Source organism: Pinus tabuliformis, chromosome 5_1 (genome assembly GCF_031772625.1).
Source record: "Pinus tabuliformis cultivar Carrire ecotype Pingquan chromosome 5_1, CPIR1, whole genome shotgun sequence".
Lineage (NCBI taxonomy): Eukaryota > Viridiplantae > Streptophyta > Pinopsida > Pinales > Pinaceae > Pinus > Pinus tabuliformis.
Genome location: NC_142305.1, coordinates 859,476,322 through 859,483,655, shown reverse-complemented (window position 1 = coordinate 859,483,655; position 7,334 = coordinate 859,476,322).

The following is a 7,334-nucleotide window of genomic DNA, read 5'->3' as shown; positions in this document are numbered from 1 at the left end:
AATGTTACATAATATAACAAACCTCCAAGTGATTTTACAGGCATCAGAGCACAGACATCAGAATGAATCAAGTCCAAAACTTCCTTAGATCTATTATCACTATTTGGAAATGATTTCTTGATGTTCTTCCCAAGAGCACAATCTTTGCATACACCATCGTTCTTTACTTGTAGTTCATAAACCCTTGACAATATTTTACTTAATTCAGGAAATGCTCTAAAATGAATATGTCTATACCTTTAGTGCCATAGCTCACTTGGATCTATTTCTTCATGTACTAATGTGTTATCTAGTTGACTCACAAGTCTATACAGTCCTCCATCATGAATTCCAATAACCCTAGCATCATCTATACTAGAGCCCTCTGGCCATACAAGTACTTTACCATCCACAAAAGCAACCCTATCTCCTTTATCTTCTAAACAAGAAACAAAGAAAATATTATTTTTCAAACCTGGTACATAAAGGACATTGTTGAGATGTACGTGGTTACCAGATTCCATCTCTATGGATGCCTTTCCAACTCCTTTGATTGCATAGCTATTATTGTCTCCCAATTCTACCCTTTGAGACTTCTTTGTCATGCTTGAAAGATTCCCACGCTCTCTAGTCATGTGTCTTCATGCTCCACTATCTACTAGCCACATGTCATCATCATTTGCAAAGGAACCTATCAAAGTAGAATAGTAGAAGAAATATTTTTCAGCTTTGGACTTCTTCAACTTTTGTTGTGCAAGCATGGTGTTTCCCTTTTCTTTTCTTGTTATTCCTATTAGGACACTCTATCTTGAAGTGTCCATATTCTTGACAACCATAGCATTGTATCTTAGATGATTCTTTCTTCTTTTTAGAGGAAGAAGATCCCTTTCCTAACTTCTTATGTTGAGGTCCAAACTTCTTTCCCTTGTTCTTGAAGCAAGCTACAAGGGCTTGAAATTCTTCATCTTGACAATCTCTAGTCATCAATCTTGCTTCTTCTTGAGCACATGATGTCCATAATTATTCAAATGAAGGAGATTCTTTCCAACTACTTATTCCTATTGCAAATGCATCTCGTGATCTAGGAAGACCATTGAGTGTTGTAGTCACAATTTCTTGATCAAGAATAGATTCTCCAATAACTTAAATTTGATCTCTCATTTGTGAAATCCTTACGAAGTATGAAGCCACAATGTTGTCACTAGTCATCTTTGTATTTCAGAGCTCATTCTTCAAACTCATGGACTAACTAGCATTATTGATAGTATAGAGATTTATTACAACATCATACATCTTCTTGGATATGTCATGCTTTGCAATGTAGGAAATAAGATGATCTCTAATGGAGTCCACTATTAGGCTCATGGAAGTAATGTCATCCTCCTTGAACTTCTCTTTTCCAACTGCATCGGTTAGTTCAATAGTATTTCATGTCACAATATCCAATGCTTTTCTTTTGGCAAGAATAAGATATATTCTGACTTTCCAAGCTCTGAAGTTTGATGCTCCCTCTAGCTTGTTTTCAGATTTCATGGAAGAAACCATAGATGCCAATGTACAAGGAATTTAACAAAATTCTCTCTCAAGGGTTTCTACAAAAGTGATCTCAATGTACCTTCCTTTCATCACTAGAGCTCTAATACCATGTTGATTTTCTAGTGCAATTAGGGTAGCACAATATTTCTGAAATTTTGATAACTACTTTTGATGTAAATATTATTTTAACTTGTTCCAATATATCATTCAACAATTATACTTAAGAAATTCAACAATAAAGAACAATAGAAGAGTAGAGATCACAATGCACAAAAGAGAGATGATATTTACCCTGGGAAAACCCACTACGGGGAAAAACCCAGCAACCTTTTCAATAGAGAAATTCTTCTTGTTCAACTAGAGACACACCTAGGCCTATGGTCAAACTTGTTCTTCTCCTCCAAGTCAAGTTACACAAATATGATCCTGCACTTCCAAAATTTTGGCCCTACAACAGTTGCCGCAATAACCCAGAAAATTTTGGCCCCGTGCAATGGTTGCCCTGGAAACTATGAATCACACAAAGAGAAAGAGAGATTCCTTCACACATGCAAGTTGCTAGAGAGAGATAGGAGAGATAAAATTAATCCTTGCTCGTTTTTCTTTGTCCCTTTTGTCCTTCAATCACTTTCCCAGAAACTGTCTTGAGAGAGGAATGTGAATTGCCCAAATGAGGAGCTCGAGTTGCCTTGATAGAGTAGTTTGTCTAGGGTGAATGGATGTGTCTCTTAGCCAGGGTTGACTTGACTTGGAGGGAAGCCGACTTGTCACTATTGGAGCCAAAATTTCATTTCAAAAATTCAAATTTACATCGTTTAAAATTCGCAATGGGACTTTGACTCAAGATAATTTTTTCTTTGACTCAAGCAATTATAAATATACTTTGCAATGACAATATCATTACAATAAGTGACCAAAAAGTACATTATGAAGAACGGCCATAGTTACAAATTCAACACTGGCTTCTAAATTTGATATGAAGGATCTTGGTTTGATGCACTATTATTTGGGGCTAGAAGTATGGCGGAAGCCTAGCGAAATATTTCTTGGTCAAGGAAAATATATTATCAAGATCCTGCAGAATTTTGAAACATGGAGTGTAAGTCAATTTTGAATCCCATGGTTACAAATCTAAGAAAGCTAAGAGACTTTGAGTCTAATTTGGTAGATCAATCCATGTATCAAAAGTTTATTGGCTTGTTGATGTATTTAGTTAATACGAGGCCAAACACTTGATTTGTAATGAACACGTTGATCCAGCTTCAGGTGGAACCGCAACATGATCATTGGATTGCAACAAAGCACATATTGAGATATTTGTGTAGTACAGTTGATTATGGTTTTAGATATGTCTCAAAATGTGATATATAGTTGCAGGGTTATACAGCTGCAAATTTGGCAAGGAGTGATGAAGACAGAAAGGGTACATCCAGAGTTTGCTTCAATTTGGGCTTTGTTATAATTTTGTGGATGAGAAGGAACTAAACATCTATTGCACTCAACATTGTTGAAGTAGAATATATTGCAGCTAGCTTGGCGAGTTGTGAAGCAATGTGACTTCAGAAGTTACTCGCAAGATTATTTGATCATGTGCTTGAGTTGACAGTGATATATTTTGATAATAAAATTTGTGTGAAGCTAATAGAGAAACCATTTTTCCATGATAGTTCAAAGTACATCAAGATAAAGTACCACTGCATTTGTGACGTGGTGTAAAAGGGACCAATGAAGCTCCAGTATGTCTCTATTTAAGAGAAAATTGTTGATATTCTTACGAAGCCTTTATCCCAAGAGAAGTTTATATACTTCAGATACAAGCTTGGACTTGTTGAGAATTCCTCTCTCATTGAGAGGGAGTGTTGATGAGATAGCATCGTGGACTGGCATTCTCCTTGTGTCAAGTACAATGACCCAAAATAGGGAGATTCTCCTTATCTCAAGTACATTGACCTGAATTAGGGAGAATGGTCCGACAGAGAACACATTCTTCTTGTGTCGTGTATGGCCTAAATTAGGAAGAATGGTCCTAGAGCATCATATTCATTTAGCATCAAGCCTCGAATTACTCTAATAGAGTGTGGCCTTTGGTGATTCACCATGTGTCAAGAAATTGACCCAAATGATGGTGGACCAAGACTAGTCTATGTACCATGTGCCAGATAAACCCGAATTATGGTGACTAGTTGATGATAAATGGTGTACCATGTGTTTGAAATACCGACCTGAATTATGGTGAGGATATACCATAAGTCTGAGGTATTGGCCCAAATTATGGTAACTTGTTGATAATGTTGATTTACCATGTGTCAAAATTGTTTGACCTAATTATGGTAATTGTTTGATTTTATTGGTTTACCATGTGTCATATTTGTGACCCAATTATGGTGATGATTTGTTATAACCTTTTCCTAGAGAAATTTATCAACATGAACATTTTTCTAGTCATTACAAATACCTCCGTAGCTAAGAGGGAGTGTTGAATTTTTTAGCTATGGTTGATCTTCATAATTTATATTTTTTCCCTTGTAATGTATAATGTAAATGTAATACATGTTCTTCATGCCATTTTCATTGTTTATCCCTTAAAATAATTGATATATGACATGTTCTTCGTATCGGATTTAAAAGAAAAAAAATCAAAATTTAAATTTTGAATTTTTGGCTCCAAACTAGTCAAATCGGACCTCCCTCAAGTTAAGTCAACTCCAGTGAAGAGACACACTCATTCGCAAAGACAGAACATCATATAAAGGCATTCAACCTCCTCCACAAAGGCACCATTCGATCTCACACAAGCAAAACAAATTATGGGCATCCAAACGAAGGAGAAAAAGGACGGAGAAGAAGAAGAAGGATGAGTTCATCTTTAACATCTATCTTTCTCTCTTGACCTTGCATGTATGACTTTTGGGTAGCGGTTTCGAGATAGGCTAAAATTATGAGCAGTTTCTGGAAAAGTCGAAGTTTTGGGTAGCTTCTAGGCAACATATTTTGGGAAGGTTGCAATTTTGGGCAAGTCAAGTTTTTGTGCATATTCTAGGAGGTTGAATTACAAGGCAGAGGTTTGACTTGGCTTCACTTGACTAAGGGTTGCTTGACCATTTTTGACCATAGATTGTTGATTAGTTTGATGTCATAGTTGACTCGCAACATTAGATGTATCTCTTATTGAACTGGAGAATTTCTCTAAGGAAAAGGTTGTTGGGTTTTTCCCCCAAGTGGGTATTCCCGGGGTAAATATTGTATTCTCTTTGTGCATTGTGATCTCTACTACATTCTCTTTTTATGGTTGAATTTATGAAATGTAATTGCTTAATGATAAACTGGACTTGTTAAAAGAGACTATATAATTAAAGTAATGATCAATATTTCATAAATTGGTGCTTGTATCTATTGCACTTGAAAAATAAACATCATCTTCACCAAGCCTCTTCCACGAGAAGCCTTTGAGTATCTTCGGCAAAAACATGGAGTACTTTAGGGTTCACATTGATCCGCATTCCATAAAGCCAAGAAGAAAGGGGGAGAAAGGCATATGTTAATTTTTAGGGCTAGATTGTTCTTTGATGTAGATAATTGCATTTTTAAACTTTTTCATTATTTGCACATTGCATTCACCCCATAATATCATATCACCATTAGTAATTATGTAGAAAGAACAATAACATCAACAATGCAGCAAAACAAAAAGAAACAATAGAAGAAGAGCATACACAATAGAGACACCAAGATTTAGGTCAAAGACTAGAGAAACACCCCACAAGGGGGAGAACCCAACCAGATTCCTCTTAGATATTCATCAAATGTTCAGTTGAGATACAATGTACAAATATCATGAGACAAGAGTCTTTCATCATCAATCACATCAATAGACATGTATATCAAAGAGGCAAGCACAGGTCCCCATCCACATATAATACAATGTACATCATTATCACTGTCATATAGGATCTGCCATCACTATCATATCATCATCATAGAGACAAGCCATAGATCAAAGTGTCACTACCATACACCAAAGGTCACTTGTCATATCAAGGCCATTTCCATTTAAATATAGATCACTAACATGCATCAAGGGTACTATCATATCACAAGTCACTATTGTCAAGAGTATTGTAGACATATTGTTGTCACTGTCATCATGAGTGTGTTATCACTGACATCAAGAGTATGTTATCACTGTCATAAGGGATTCTTCCATACCTTATTATTATTGTCATGAAGATTGTTATACATTACTGTGTCATATCAAATATTGTTTTCATACATCATTGTACACTATCATATATCACGCTGACATATAGAGACATAGCCATACATCTAAGATACCCTTCCATACATGTCACTGCCTAAGTCACATGACACCTCCCTCAAGGTCTCATGTCCTGTATTTCACGTGTCAGACATGAAAACCGCCCTAAAACATGTCGAAAACGTTTTTCTTCGTGTCCTCCAATCGAGACATGTATTTTGGACGTGTCGAAAACATGCCCTAATGTTTTTGGTTCTTAGGACACATGTCCCATGAAAAGTGGCATTTAAAACCTACAACATGGTTTATTTTTTGGGTTTTTTGTCATTGTTCCGCACCGAAGTTGAGTTTGCTCGTCGCTGGAATCCAATTTGTTGTGCAGTGTGAGGAATTCCATCAGATTCGAGCGCAATGCTCTCAACTTCACATCAACCTGGACCTGGAGATGTAGGAGACGAGCGTTCGCATGCTTCACTGAGAGTTTGGAGCACTTAAATTTCTTGTAAGTTGTGTTATAGCCTATGAAACTTAACTTAATTATACATGAGTGACCATGTATAGATCGTGTGTTATATCCTACCAACTCCTTGTCGTGTGCTCATTGCTCACTACACCTTCAAGGTCTAAAGGGAGGGAAAGCTCAATTAACGCTCTGGTCAACAATGAAGTTTGAACAAATATAAATTTACATAAACTACCTTATGTGAAGTTTGAACATGATCAAACTTGTTTGAAATTAATAACAAAAATTATAACATGAACAATGAACATTGAACTGTGAACATCATTGATGTGGTAAATTAATAAACTAACTAGTAAATCACTAAATACTAAATACTAAATAGTGTATATTAAATACTTAATAGATATCATCATGATTCATATCTATATGGATCAAGTACTATATTTTAGTATTTTACAATATATATATATATATATATATATATATATATATATATATATATATATATATAGATATATATATATATATATAAAGCGTGTCCCTCGTGTCCTGTTTCCAAGGTCGCTGCGTCTCGTGTCGAATACTCATATTTACGTGTCCTCCGTGTCTCGTGTCCTTGTGTCATGTGATTTAGGTTACTGCCATATGCATTAATTGTCATATCAATGCTACACCATAGTTGCCATAACATTGCTACACCAAAATATTGCTACACATAGATGTCATATATTGTTGTCATATAACATAGAGAATATACAGATAACATATGCGAGCCATAGATAATATAAGTGAGCCACAAAGTATAATGAGCCACTGTAAATGTGAATAACAAAAAATGCGAGCCATAGATAATATAAGTGAGCCACAAAGTATAACGAGCCACTGTAAATGTGAATAACAACAAATGCGAGCCACCGAAGATCTATCAATGACCCATTATAGAATACGAGCCAAAGAGATCTATCAACGAATCATTATTGAATATGAGCCATAAAGATTTGTCAACAAATCATTATAGAATGCGAGCCACAGAGATTTGTCAACAAATCATTATAGAGTGTGAGCCACAATGAAGAGAATACAATGTGTGCCACCATATGA